This window comes from Zea mays, chromosome 7 (genome assembly GCF_902167145.1).
Source record: "Zea mays cultivar B73 chromosome 7, Zm-B73-REFERENCE-NAM-5.0, whole genome shotgun sequence".
Taxonomy (NCBI): Eukaryota; Viridiplantae; Streptophyta; class Magnoliopsida; order Poales; family Poaceae; genus Zea; species Zea mays.
In genome coordinates this window covers 121,809,546-121,824,817 of record NC_050102.1, presented here as the reverse complement: position 1 = coordinate 121,824,817, position 15,272 = coordinate 121,809,546, and positions in this window count along the sequence as shown.

The following is a 15,272-nucleotide window of genomic DNA, read 5'->3' as shown; positions in this document are numbered from 1 at the left end:
TCCAATTGATTGAGAAGAGAAGCTCACTCGGTCTAAGTGACCGTTTGAGAGAGGGAAAGGGTTGAAAGAGAACCGGTCTTTGTGACCACCTCAACGGGGAGTAGGTTTGCAAAAACCGAACCTCGGTAAAACAAATCATCGTGTCTCGCTCTTTATTTGCTCACGATTTGTTTTGCGCCCTCTCTCGGACTCGTTTATATTTCTAACGCTAACCCAGCTTGTAGTTGTACTTAAGTTTATAAATTTCAGATTCGCCCTATTCACCCCCCCCCCCCCTCTAGGCGACTTTCAGGACCCCCGCCTGGCCTTGATTAAGGCCTGGGTATTCTTTTCCCAAAAATCCCGGGACCCTGCTGAGAGTGGCCCGGACCCCACACAGAGGGGTCCGGACCCCATCCTAGGGGTCTGGCTTGCGCCCGCGGAGGTCCCAGACCTTATCCGGAGGTTCGATCCGCATATATAGGGGTCTGGTACCTTCCCATGGGGGTCCGAACCCACTGTTGATACCTTGGGGTATATCGTCTTCTCTAGCCACGTGGCGGCCTCGGAGTCGTCCACGTGATGGGGTCGGGTGCTATTTACCACGCGACTAGAGATAGCCGCGTGGGCATCGTGTCTTCATACTGTAGTAAGGGGTACCCCTGTTTCAGGGTACCGATAGAGTATTTATATCTGATGCATCAGAAGTAAATGGGGATTCACAGCCCCAACCTTTATATGCTATGTCGATGAACTCATATTTAGGGCAAATACAACCATTGTCGTTCCTGCTTGGCAGATCAACGCCCCTGAACACGGTTGGACTATCCGAGCTTCTGCCCGGACCATCCGACTTTCCCTGCCTAACAGTCCGGGGTTTCCATAGGACCACTATTGTCAGTGTTTCGAACCCGGGGGGTCCCTGGACCGACGAGTAAATTGTCGCCGCGTGCCCCAGCCCAGATGGGTCGGCGCGAGACGGAGCGCGAAGGGGGGAAGAAGCCGGAGGGAGACAGGCGTAAAAGGGAAAACCCGCGGCCTTCGTGTTTGTCCCGCGCCCAGGTCGGGTGCGCTTGCAGTAGGGGGTTACAAGCGTCCACGCGGGAGGGAGCAAGCGGCTTACGCGAGCGCCGTCCCGTCCTTCCCCGCGCGGCCAACCTTCTATAAGAGGGCCCTCGACCTTCCTTTTATAGGCGTAAGGAAAGGATCCAGGTGTACAATGGGGGGTGTAGCAGTGTGCTAACGTGTCTAGCGGAGGAGAGCTAGTGCCCTAAGTACATGCCATCGTGGTAGCCGGAGAGGTTTTGGCACCTGGTTCGTGTGGTGTCGTGGCCGTCGGAGGAGCGCTAGAGCCTGGCGGAAGGACAGCTGTCGGGGCTGTCGAGTCCTTGCTGACGTCCCCTTGCTTCCGTAAGGGGGCTGAGAGCCGCCGTCGTCATAGAGCATGCGGGGCGCCATCATTACTTGTTTACCGGGGCGAGCTAGATGGGACGCTGGTCTTGTTCCCCGTAGCCTGAGTCAGCTTGGGGTAGGGTAATGATGGCGCCTCCTATGACGTGGTCGGTCCGAGCCCTGGGTTGGGCGAGGTGGAGGCTCCTCCGAGGTCGAGGTCGAGTCTGTCTTCCAAGGCCGAGGTCGAGTCCGAGCCCCTGGGTCGGGCGAGGCGGAGACCGTCGGCTGAGGCCAGGGCTGAGTCCGAGCCCTGGGGTCGGGCGAAGCAGAGTTTGTCGTCTTCCGGGGCTGAGCCCGAGTCCGAGCCCTGGGGTCAGGCGAAGCGGAGTTCGTCGTCTTCTGGGGCTGAGTCCGAGTCCGAGCCCTGGGGTCGGGCGAAGCGGAGTTCGTCGTCTTCTAAGGCTGAGCCCGAGTCTGAGCCCTGGGGTCGGGCGAAGCGGAGTTCATCGTCTTCCGGGGCTGAGCCCGAGTCCGAGCCCTGGGGTCGGGCGAAGCGGAGTTCGTCGTCTTCCGGGGCTGAGCCCGAGTCCGAGCCCTGGGGTCGGGCGATGCGGAGTTCGTTGTCTTCCGGGGCTGAGCCCGAGTCCGAGCCCTGGGGTCGGGCGAAGCGGAGTTCGTCGTCTTCCGGGGCTGAGCCCGAGTCCGAGCCCTGGGTCGGGCGAGGCGGAGCTTCCTATGGCGCTCGAGGCCGGACTTGGCTGCTGTCAGCTGCACTCTGCCAAGTGGCGCAGCAGTCGGAGCGGCGCAGGCGGCACTGTCCTTTTGTCAGGCCGGTCAGAGGAGCGGCGAAGTGACTGCGGTCACTTCGGCTCTGTTGACTGAAGGGCGCACGTCAGGATAAAGGTGTCAGGCCACCTTTGCATTAAATGCTCCTGCGATTCGGTCGGTCGGCGCGGCGATCGGGCCAAGGTTGCTTCTTGGCGAAGACTGGGCCTCCGGCGAGCCGAAGGTGTGTCCGTTGCTTGAGGGGGCCCTCGGGCGACACGTGAATCCTCCGGGGTCAGCCGCCCTTGCCCGAGGCTGGGCTCGGGCGAGGCGAGATCGTGTCCCTTGAGTGGACCGAGCCTTGACTTAATCGCACCCATCAGGCCTTAGCAGCTTTGTGCTAATGGGGGTTACTAGCTGAGATTAGGAGTCTTGGGGGTACCCCTAATTATGGTCCCCGACAGTAGCCCCCGAGCCTCGAAGGGATTGTTAATACTCGCTTGGAGGCTTTTGTCGCACTTTTTTGCAAGGGGACCGGCCTTTCTCGGTTGCATTTTGTTCCGGTGGGTGCGCGCGAGCGCACCCGCCGGGTGTAGCCCCCGAGGCCTCGGAGGAGTAGTTTGACTCCTTCGAGGTCTTAATGCGTGTCGCGATGCTTCGGCCGGTCTGGTTGTTCCCTCATGCGAGCTGGCCGTAGCCCGGGTGCACGGTCGGGTCCCAAGTTCTCAGGCTGGTATGTTGACGCTGTCAACGGTTTGGCCGGAGCCGGGTTTGCGAGAGCAGCCCCCGAGCCTCCGCACAGGGCAAGAGGACGGTCAAGGACAGACTCGACTTTTTTACATACGCCCCTGCGTCGCCTTTCCGCAAGGAGGAGGGGGGAAAAGCGCCATGTTGCCCTTGGAGGGCGCCGAACATGGTGTCTCCAGTGAGCTGCTGACGGGTAATCTGAGTGGACTCCCGTGCCCCATTTGTTAGGGGTCGACTAGAGGCCCGGAGGCGCGCTCCAAAAGTACCTGCGGGTGATCTGCCGGACTCGGTCCCCTTTTGACGGGGTCTGAGGGCCCGATGCCTCCCTCTGATGGGATTCCGTTACAAGATCGTTCCCGCTGGTCTCGGAAATGTCCTAGGGTACCTCGGGAGCGTAGCCCGAGCCTTGGTTATGTATCGAACGTACCCAGGGTCATCCCTCGCTCTGCGTCTGAGGCGGCTGTGAACCTTTCGAGGGCCAGCCTACGAACCCCTGATCAGAAGTGGGCGCGGAGCCCGAGTGGCCTGAGGCGACCGTTGAACCCTTCCGAGGGGCCGGCCCTCGAACATCTGACCAGTAGTGGGCGCGAAGCCCGAGCGCTCTGAGGCGGCTGTTGAACCCCTCCGAGGGGCCAGCCTTCGAACCTCTGATCAATAGGGGGGCTCGGGGCCCGTTTCCTTCGCGGAGAAGGATCCCTTTCGGGGTATCCCCTTTCCCGGTCCCTGTTGTAAGAGAGAGAAAGAGGAAGAGGAAAAGGATACGAAATCGAATGACGTGGCGCACCTTTTTTGTCGCGGTCATTATGGCGAAGGTGAAGCGTCGCCTGCTTCGCCCGCCAAAGGTGCCGCCTGTCCCGCCGCAGAGTTAATGCGACGGGACGAGTGGTTCGCGGGGCAGCCGTTGCGCGTGCGAGCCATCCGAGGAACGGGCGTTTCGCTTTGAGTTTTGAATCCCGCGGTGGGTTCGGGCGACGCGTTGAATGGGTCTTGTCTGGGTCTTTATATATTCGGGAGAGGGACCGGTGACGGTTCTTTGCTCTGCTACTTGCCTCCTTCCTAGGTTTTCGCAACCCGGGGGAATAGCCAGAGAAAAAGGAAACCGCCCACCCAGTCCCTTCCGCCGCCACCTCCTCTGCTTGGTGATGGCCGACCGGGTGACCATTGTTCCGCCGCACGACCCATGGCCTTTCTCCACCGTCATGGCGGATGACCTAGAGACCCTCGTCGCTGAGGGTTTACTTCGCCCTCTCTCCGATGAGAGGCAGCCGGAGTGGATGCCCCCCCCCCCCCGAGCGGAGCCACCCCGTCTCCGTCGTCGGGGTATGTCGTGAGCTTCATCTCCTTTCACGAACGGGGTTCGGAGTGCCGGCAAGCCGTTTTATGCGGGCGATTCTGCATGTCTATGGGGTGGAGCTGCACAACCTCAGCCCTAACTCCATCTCGCAAGCCGCCATCTTCGCAGCGGTTTGCGAAGGATACTTGGGGATTGACCCTCACTGGGACCTGTGGACTCATTTCTTCTCCGCGGAGCTTTTTGCTTCGCCGACGGGGGAGAGAAGGGTCCACACGGCAGTGCGGGCCAGTGGCTGCATCCTCCAGCTGAAGCAGGCGCGGGCGCCGCAGTATATTCCCGCCATCCTTGCGTCCTCGAACAAAGGGTGGCAGCGCCGGTGGTTTTATCTCTGAAATGACGACGGGAGGCTCCCGTCGTTTTCTCAGCGAGTGGTGACCGTCGCCGCCGATGCCTGGCGCTACGGGACCCCGCACGACAGACAGAAGAATCTCCAGCCCCTTCTGAAGGCCCTGGAGGTGTTGCGGAAAGGAGGGCTCACCGCTGCGGGAGTGATTGCTGCCATTCATCGCCGGAGGGTGCTTCCCTTGGCGGAGCGGTGGTTGCCGCTTTGGGAGATGATGCCAGAGGCCGACTTGGAGGGTTCACGGATGTCCTCGGATCCCCTTCCCGTTGACGACCTCCATGGGCGGGTAGCCGTCGCGTTGGGAAAACCGGACGCCGGCGTCCTTTCCTAGCCCTTGATGCGTCCCGACCGCGGGTGTGTGTCCCTGGTGAGTGTTCGCTCCTTCTTTCTCCTTGCGTCGGATTGCCCTTGGTTCTCACAGCCGAGACTTTCCATCTGTCCCCAGAAGGTAGGGTGGCACAAGCCTTCCCGGCCACCGGTCCCAGAGGACGCGGTGGACCGAGCCGCGCGGAGGGTTGCCGCGGAGAAGAGGAAGGAGAAAAAGGACGCGAAGAAGGCTCAGGCCCGCGAGCGGATGCGGGCTCGGGACGCCTTGGAAAGGCTCCATCGTCGGCAGGAGAGGGATGGACTCCCGAGGGAGCCGTCGCCGGAAACGCCTGACGACGACGACGACGATGAAGACGATGATGAAGACGACGATATGGATGCCCGCCTCGGCCTCAGCCCGGGTCTGAAGCTAGGCCAGGAGTCGTCAAGCCAGCCCTCGAGCGGGCTAGCGCCGTCGGTTTCTGGGGCTGGGACGCCGGGGTCCCGGTCCGAAGAGCGGGGGCAGACCGAGGGGGTACTTGACCCCTTGGCTGGGGAAGTTGAGGTGACCCCGGGGAGTTAGGCCAAGCTGCCTGTTCCCCGAGAACCGTCGCCCGTGCCGGATGCGCAGGAGGGCGATCCTCAGGTCGTCGTGGCTGCGCCTGGGCAGTCCATCTCTCGGGCGTCTAGGGCGCCCAAGGCGAGGATGGTACCGAAGCTGGCAGCGAGGCAGACCTCGGCGGTACCTTCGGGGGTCGAGGTTCGAGAGGCCTCCCCACAGGCACGGTTGATCATGGCCCGGAGTGGGTAAGTACCTTAGGATGTCTTCGTCCCGGCTCCTCCTTTGTATGTCCCGACCCTGACTTTCCTTTTCTCCTTAGCAAGCAGAGTCATGGCCCGACCGATCTGGCTCCCCGGAAGGTCCTCAAGACGGTGTCGGCTTCCGCAGCCGGTGCCGCGCCGGGCCTCGCCGGCCAGCTGACCTTCTCACAAGACGCCCCACAGCGGGGGGCTCAGGCGGCACCAGTTGTCGTGGAGCGAGCTCCCGAGGCCGGCTCTTCTGTCGAGGCGACCGTCGCGCTGGGGGAGGCGACTGGCGCGGCCGTGGCCTCGGGCCCACTAGACATGCTGCCGGCGCTGGCGCCGGCTGCTGCCGAAGCCGTTGTCGTCCCGGCCGTGGAGCGACCCGTCGCCGCCGATGTTGAGATGGCCGAGGCGTCACTACTTGGTGCCTCGGAGGAGGGGGGCGTGGAACCGCGACCCGTCCCGCCGAGTGGCAGCCTTGTCCCTGCGCGGCGAAGCTCCGAGGGGCGGCGCCAGTTGCTCCGGTTCCGGACCCGTGAGGCCTCGGATCCCTTCTTTGTTCTTGACGATGAGCGGGAGGAGCAGTCTTGGGACGAGCTCCGCGAGTGCGCCGAGGCAACGGTGGGGTCGCTCCGGTCATCCTTGGAGGTCTTTTGCAGGGACATTCCCAAGATCCTCCAGGTAATGATTTCAGGCATACCTTTTTCGTGATCAAGGCGTCCTTTGTGACGCCCCGCTTCCTTCCCTCAGAATCTGACGGATCTGACCGCCGCCAAGTCGTCGTTCATCCGCCGCGAGGTCCTTTGTGACGCTGCCCCTCGGTGGTTGATGGCTCCGGCATCGCGCGGAGAAGTATTGCCGCTGCAGCCAGGTTCTGGCCGACCCCACTGGAAACCAGTGGCGGCCTTACCCTGACATCGTCGGCGATGCGGTGCTGGATGCCCTGGGGTAGATGACGCACTTCTCCGGCCGGAGGTTGGCCCGCCCATTCCTGCCCAATGTCCCGGCGGAACGGCTCAAGTGTTCCTGCTCCCTCGTCGAGCCTGGCCTGCATCTCGCGGATTTGCTCGAGCTGTGGGTCATGACCCCCCGCCGGGACGGGGACCACAGCTAGCTCCCGAAGGATGTCAACGCGAGGCACGGGCCTAGGGGGATCACCGTTCTCCGGCATACCAAGATGGTTGCCTTCGTCGGGACCCCCTAGATCGACGTGGAAACATTCACGACTTGGGCCGCAGTCCTTGTCGCCGAGGCTGCGGCTACCGTCGGAACAGTCGGAAAGGCAGTAGTCGCATGTGGTCATAAAGTCCCGCATGGCACTGGGGTTACCAAGTCCGGAGAAATCCCAACTAAAGTCGGGCTCGTCATCTTCCTCGGAACCCGAGGGCCCGTAGGTCGAGACGGCCGTCAGTCGGTCCCAGGGTGACCGCATACGATACCCCAGAGGGTTTGGACTCGCCTCTATGGGAGCGTCCACCAAAGCGAAGTCGCTTGGTGGGTCGAGGCTGAATCCAAAAGGCACGAGATGGGAATCGGTCGGTACCTCTTGGTCGACGGGCGGTGACAAAGTCACGTCAGGGGCAGACTGCACCATCGTCTCAGGTACGAGGGTGACGCCCAGCAAGTCCTTTGCGAGCGTGCTGGCGTCGTCCGTTTGCTTGGGGTTGGCGTGTTGCGGGGAGACGGCGCTCGTCTTCGTCTCAGACGCGAGGTCGATGCCCGACGTGCCCCCCGTTGGGGCGCCGGCGTCGTCAACTCGCTCGACAGTCGACGAGGTGCCGCCTCCTGCTTGGCCTTGGTTGCCCCGCCTCCTCCTCCGTCGGCGGGGGGAGGGGACGGGACAAGCCCGAATGTTGTTCTTCCACCACGTGGGGAAGACGTCATTGATTCCACCGCCGGCGGGCAGGTTGTCGACCGCCATTGTCGCTGTCGCGCGATGGGGGAAGGAGTATCATGTCGTAGCTGCCGTCGAGGGACATGAACTCAAGACTCCCGAAACGGAGCACCGTCCCAGGCTGGAAAGGTTGCTGGGGACTGCCCATCTGGAGCTTGACGGGAAGCTGTTCATCAACACGTAGCAGGCCCCTACCTGGCGCGCCAAATGTCGGCGTTTCGAACCCGGGGGGTCCCTGGATCGACGAGTAAATTGTCGCTGCATGCCCCAGCCCAGATGGGTCGGCGCGAGACAGAGCGCGAAGGGGGGAAGAAGCCGGAGGGAGACAGGCGTAAAAGGGGAAACCCGTGGCCTTCGTGTTTGTCCCGCGCCCAGGTCGGGTGCGCTTGCAGTAGGGAGTTACAAGCGTCCACGCGGGAGGGAGCGAGCGGCTTACGCGAGCGCCGTCCCGTCCTTCCCCGCGCGGCCAACCTTCTGTAAGAGGGCCCTGGACCTTCCTTTTATAGGCGTAAGGAAAGGATCCAGGTGTACAATGGGGGGTGTAGCAGTGTGCTAACGTGTCTAGCGGAGGAGAGCTAGTGCCCTAAGTACAAGCCATCGTGGCAGCCGGAGAGGTTTTGGCACCCGGTTCGTGTGGTGTCGTGGCCGTCGGAGGAGCGCTGGAGCCTGGCGGAAGGACAGCTGTCGAGTCCTTGCTGACGTCCCCTTGCTTCCGTAAGGGGGCTGAGAGCCGTCGTCGTCATAGAGCATGCAGAGCGCCATCATTACTTGTTTACCGGGGCGAGCTAGATGGGACGTCGGTCTTGTTCCCCGTAGCCTGAGTCAGCTTGGGGTAGGGTAATGATGGCGCCTCCTGTGACGTGGTCAGTCCGAGCCCTGGGTTGGGCGAGGTGGAGGCTCCTCCGAGGTCGAGGTCGAGTCTGTCTTCCAAGGCCGAGGTCGAGTCCGAGCCCCTGGGTCGGGCGAGGCGGAGACCATTGGCTGAGGCCAGGGCTGAGTCCGAGCCCTGGGGTCAGGCGAAGCGGAGTTTGTCGTCTTCCGGGGCTGAGCCCGAGTCCGAGCCCTGGGGTCGGGCGAAGCGGAGTTCGTCATCTTCTGGGGCTGAGCCCGAGTCCGAGCCCTAGGGTCGGGCGAAGCAGAATTCGTCGTCTTCTGGGGCTGAGCCCGAGTCCGAGCCCTGGGGTCGGGCGAAGCGGAGTTCGTCGTCTTCCGGGGCTGAGCCCGAGTCCGAGCCCTGGGGTCGGGCGAAGCGGAGTTCGTCGTCTTCCGGGGCTGAGCCCGAGTCCGAGCCCTGGGGTCGGGTGATGCGGAGTTCGTCGTCTTCCAGGGCTGAGCCCGAGTCCGAGCCCTGGGGTCGGGCGAAGCGGAGTTCATCGTCTTCCGGGGCTGAGCCCGAGTCCGAGCCCTGGGTCGGGCGAGGCGGAGCTTCCTATGGCGCTCGAGGCCGGACTTGGCTGCTGTCAGCCGCACTCTACCGAGTGGCGCAGCAGTCGGAGCGGCGCAGGCGGCGCTATCCTTTTGTCAGGCCGGTCAGAGGAGCGGCGAACTGACTGCGGTCACTTCGGCTCTGTTGACTAAATGGCGCGCGTCAGGATAAAGGTGTCAGACCACCTTTGCATTAAATGCTCCTGCGATTCGGTCGGTCGGCGCGGTGATCGGGCCAAGGTTGCTTCTTGGCGAAGACTGGGCCTCGGGCGAGCCGAAGGTGTGTCTGTTGCTTGAGGGGGCCCTCGGGCTAGATGTGAATCCTCTGGTGTCGGCCGCCCTTGCCCGAGGCTGGGCTCGGGCGAGGCGAGATCGTGTCCCTTGAGTGGACCGAGCCTTGACTTAATCGCACCCATCAGGCCTTTGCAGCTTTGTGCTGATGGGGGTTACCAGCTGAGATTAGGAGTCTTGGGGGTACCCCTAATTATGGTCCCCGACAACTATCGTCCCTGCTTGGTAGACCGGCGCCCCTGAACGAGATCGGACCGTCCGGCCCCTACATGGACCGTCCAGCTTTCCCTGTCGGATAGTCCAGGGCCACACCAGGACCACCGTGTGGCGCCTCGATAACGGCGAACACAACCGGTCAGCTTGGATTTACCACCTCACAGACCTAATACGCATACGCAGAATCTACTGTTGCACACTATGCACCAAATTATTACACACTGCATGTAACACCCTGAATTTGGGGGTATAAAATTTCTTTGCTCATATTCACAAATTCAGGTGTTACTCCTCTCTTCACACCTTTCCCAATCTCCTCCTTCTCTTTTCTATAGAAGTATGTGTAATTATAATCTAGTAGGCTAAACTCCAAGGGAGTATTAAATGTGGCATCATGTTAAACCCTAAATTTCACTTTTGTTTGATGCATAATACTTGGGAGTGCTAATTTGAATTTGTGACATATTTGGAATTGAATCAAATAGAGTAAATTAAAAGAAAAGGGAAAACAATTGCTAGAATAAAAGAAAAAGAAAAAGTGGCCCATACCCCTGCCCTCTCCCTTCCCTTCTCTTGCTCCCTGCTGCGCTTAATTCCTCGCCGGAGTCGATTAGCGCCGCCGCCGAGCCAATCCGCCGTGGGCCGCCCCCCTCCGGTGCCCCTATCACGACCTAGCCCCCGCCAGCAAGTTCCCCGCGCCTTCCCCAACCTCCCAGGCCATCCCGGTCACCCTAAGGCCCGCGGAGCCCCCGCGCCCCTCGTCTCCGGCGAGCTCCCCCGCCGCGGGTGCGGCCGCCGCCGCGTCTGCTGGCTAGAGAAGGGGACCGAAGCCAGCCGCCCAATCCCCGCCATCCATCTCAGATCGGACGGCCTTTTTTTAAAATAGCCCGAGCCTAATCCTGGCCGTCCGCCTGGAATCCGATGGCCCAGGGCCGCCCCCTCACGCCCGCGCCCGCTCTGCCCGCCCGGCCCCGCCTGTCAGCCGCTCGCGCCTCCGCGCGCTCGCGCGCCTGCCCGCCGATCTAATCCCGAGCGTTGATCCGAGATCCAACGGCCGTAGGAGCCCGATACCCCTTCGCCCACGCAACTTCTTAAAGAGACCCCCGGTTTTCTGCAAATTAACCCGCCGTCCCTGGAACTTCGCAGTTAGGTCCTCAGACCTTTTATTTAATCCAGAATAAGTATTCAAAGAGTATTTTTAATCCCTAATCTTGTAAAATTCATAACTTTGTCATATGAACTCCAAATTAGGTGCTTCAAATTGCAAAATGTTCATAATATTTTTATCTACCTGTTTAAACAATGTTTCCCTGCTGTTTTTATGTCCTAATTAATAGTTGATCTTTGGTGTTAAAGTAATGTTATTGGAACCCTAATTGGAAATAAAGTAAAGATAGTAGACTTTAATAGAAGTTGAAGCACTTAAGTTTATGGACTTAACATCATGTAATGATTTAACCCCACCACTGACATAGACCTGGTCAGTGGGTAATGAATCACTTTGTATAGTCATCTACCCTAGACCGAGGGAACACCAGATTGTCAATCCTTTTCTATTGTGAACCTGTGATCTCTCTGCTGCACATGTTTGGTATGTTGCTTTTGTTTGTTATTTCCCAAGTGCATAGAATGAATGATTACTTTGCGTAGACAACGTGCAGTCTGTGTTTCCCGAAGAAGTTGCAGAAGAAGTCCCTAAGCAGCAGCTTGGTGAAGGCAAGTGTCCTCAGTCCCATTATGTCCCATTACTTTATAATACACTGTCCCGCATACTATGAACAACCTAAGGATTGACTAGCTTTCTATTTACCTTATCCTTGTTTACCTTTCGGGTTACTATGGTTAGCTTCATGCTAGCGCTTTACTTTAATCAATGAACATGATGAGATACAATGATGATACTATGGTCTTATTCTGGATATGATGATATACTTGTGGCATTTAAGGGGACTCGGGTTGTTTCCCGAGTACCTCTCCGTAAGGACCTGTTCGTTGAGAGACCACCCGGGATAACAGTGCAACCATGAGGGTGAAATGGGATGCCCTTAGCTAATTAATTAGAAGAACTAGAGGTGTAGTTGCTTCGCCGTCGTGCCGTCAATGGGGTCCAGGCACAATGTTTGCTCTGCCGAGGCTGAGTGCCGAGGTTCTTTTGTTTTGCTTTTGTTAGTCACCCTCCTGCGGGGAGAGGTACTGTGTTTATCAAACTGGAGAAACCTAACGGGCGGCTATGACCTCTAGGGAATCTTTGTAACAGCTACGTAGTGATACCCTGCCGGACCACCTAGGAAGTGATCAATGGGGATTAGCTCTCCCCGGGCAAAACGGGAATCACGGCTCATGGGTAAAGTGTGCGACCTCTGCAGAGGGTAGTGAAACTGGTATATCAGCCGTGCTCACGGTTAAGAGCAGCCTTAGGATCCTCTTTGATTAGAGATACTCCGGATACACCTTGGATGATGACCTTAATGATGATGGTTAATGATGGTGACTTTAATTATGTATTCTAGTATTTCCTCTCCGAGGAGGTACTTTTTGGGATCATAACTTGGGTTTTATGGTAAAACCTGGCTTCTACTAACAATAAATACTTGACCAACTGAAAGCAACTGCTTGAGCCTAACCCCACATAAAAGCTAGTCCACTTCAGCCAAACGGGGCATTTGCTGAGTACGTTGATGTGTACTCATCCTTGCTTTACCACAAAACACCAGGTTGTCCACATTGCAACCACTGCTCAGGAGAAGACGAAGTCGTGGAAGGAGACTTCCATGAGTTCCAAGACTACGACGAGTTTTAGGTGTGGGTTGGCGGCAACCCCCAGTCAGCTGCCTGTGAAGGCCTTATCTTTACTGTGTTTCGCTTAGCACTTTGATTTATCAGTTAAGTTGATGACTATGTGGATGTCTCTGACTCTGTGATGTAATAAGTTAATACTCTTTTATGTTATTATTCGAGCACTATGCGATGATGTTCATTTATGTAATCGCTGTGTACGTGAGTTCTGATCCTGGCACGTACATAGTTCGCATTCGGTTTGCCTTCTGAAACCGGGTGTGACATAAGTGGTATCAAAGCTGTGCTGACTGTAGGACCGCTGACCTAGAGTAGCACTGGTCGTACTAAGGACTATTGACCTTCACTCTCACCTTAACCTCTGATGTCACTTCAAAAGTCGGTCACCTCGACCAACCCTATGTTCTACTACATATAAATATATATACTATATTATACCTTGTTAAAATTTTATTTTGTTCTGTCTATGGTTTACTCACTTGTCATATTAGTTCTGTTCTTACTCTTATGCTTACGGTGTCTTTTGTAGATGGCTCGTCTTAGACACACTGCACGTAAGTCGGTGATTCCTTTCCTGTCGTCTCGCCTTGCGGAGCGTCCTCTACGCCGCACCATGTCCGGTCAGTCGAGCCACCTGGAGAGGCTGCACCACCGCCCTGCGTGAGGAGCAGGAGCGCTAGCGTCAGCACAGGGAGCATCAGGGCTCTTCCTACCCACCTGAGCAGGAGGTGGAGTCCGTGAGGCGCCGTTCCTCAGTTCCTCAGCTGGAGGCGCCCCCTGCACCACCGCGGGATGCCCCGGCTGTTGGAGGAGCTACTGGAGGAGGTCCTAGAGGAGACCCCGACGACGACGACTCAGACCACAGCACGGAGTCCTCTGAGCCGTAGGAGGCGGAAGGATGGGTCGCCCGACCCATCACCCGTGACGCCGCTCGCGGTTGTCACTTCCACGACGCACTCGACACCTTGTTGCGCCAGGCTTTCGACCGGCACACCTGGTCGATCGAGTATCGTTGTGTAGTCTACCAGCACAGTCGCGGGAGGTACCCGGACCGTTGGGAGGCTACCTGCCTAGTTCGCCGTCCGGAGGATGACCTCCGGAGTGCAGAGGCCGTTTCGGAGCATTACTCCATCTCCGAGAGGGACACTGCAGAGGCGGCTATGCAGGATGCAGCACGGCGTGCACTCTCCCAGTACTGTTCCTTATTCGGTGGGGTGGCCGACGGTCTTAACCTTAGGTACTACCCCCGCCGTCCTACTGGGAACACAGAGAGTGTGGTTGTCTCACCTGTTGGTGAGGATAACCCTAGGTTGAGCAGCACAGTCAACCTAATCGCGGTGCTTAACACTGAGCTGGATCACTCTCTGGACGAGCTGAGCAGGGCTCGGACGGAGATTGCTGAGTTGCGTGCTGAGCTAGCAGAGCGCCGCCACCAGGAGGGTGGTTCCCCCGCTCCTGTTGGGACTCAGCACCCTTACCGCTCGCCGCCACGTGGTCACCACACTTATGGTTCCCCTGCTTGTAAGACCAGGATAGACCTGGATCCTTAGATCGTTAGCGTCGGAGTTTGTAATAAATTCTTAAGTCAGATGTCTCAGTCTTAGATAGTCAGTTTAGCTTGCTTATCAGTTGCTTCCATTCAGTTTAGTTTGCTTATCAGTTGCTTACATGCTTGTTATGATGAACTTGTACTGGATTTGAATCTTTGTAATGATTGTTGCCAACATGTGGGTTTCCCCTGCAGTTTGGCTTAGCTAGTGATGTTAATGAAGTCAATTATTTAGTTGGGAAACCATTTACTTCTACTTTCCTTCTTATCTGAGAAGCTGTATTGGATCATAATGAGGATCAGTGAAGTTCTTTGTTTACTCAGTGTCATGAAGAATTCTGTATACTCTTTTTCTTATGCTGAAGGATTGTAAGATCAATGCTGATGTGTGAATGTCTTCCACAGATGTCTGACAACAGGCGCCGATGTAACAGGCGTGTTCAGCAAGAGCCAGCGTGCCCAGCAGGAGGAACATCAGAGGCAGCCTCCCCCGCCACCCCCGATGACAGTGGAGCAGATGTTCTTGATGCAAACTCAGGCAGTGCAGGCTATTGGGCAGACTCTGGCAGCCATGCAGCAGGCTCAACAGCAACCCCAACCCCAGTTGCAAGTGCAGATGCCTCAGATGCCACGGGACAACCGTGGCGAGTTCATGATGAGGGCACCCTCCTACCTTCGCCCATTCTGCTGACCCCATGGATGCAGAAGACTGGCTGCGTGCAGTGGAAAGGAAACTGCGCACCGCCCAATGTGACGACAGGGAGGAAAGTTCTGTATGCGTCCCCGCCAGCTAAGGGGAGCAGCCCAGTCCTGGTGGGAGTCCTACCTCGCCACCATGCTGACCCCGAAGCCATCACTTGGGAGGAATTCAGCGAGAGTTTCCGCAGGTACCATGTTCCAGAGGGACTGATGATCCTGAAGAAGGAGGAATTTCTGGCTCTAAAGCAGGGACCCCTATCTGTTAGTGAGTACAGGGACAGGTTTCTTCAGCTATCTCGTTATGCACCTGAAGACGTCAACACTGATGCTAAAGGCAGTACAGGTTCATGAGGGGTTTGGTGGATCCCCTGCATTACCAGCTGATGAACCACACCTTCCCTACCTTCCAGCACCTGATCGATAGGGCAATCATGACCGAGAGGAAGCGCAAGGATATGGAAGATCGGAAGCGCAAGATGAGTGGACCACAGTCCGGGAGCATCAGCCGCCCCCGCTTCTCAGGCAGTTCATCTCAGCAAGGCAAGCCTGGTCACACCATAGGGATATCAGCATCAGAGTCAGCGCCCGTATCAGCAGCAGCAATATCGTCAGAACAGCCAGCAGGGAGGTAATCAGCATTAGAAGGAGAACAACCAGGCACCTCGCCTTCTTGCCCCAGCAGCGAATCAGAACAACCAAGCAGCCCCAGCAC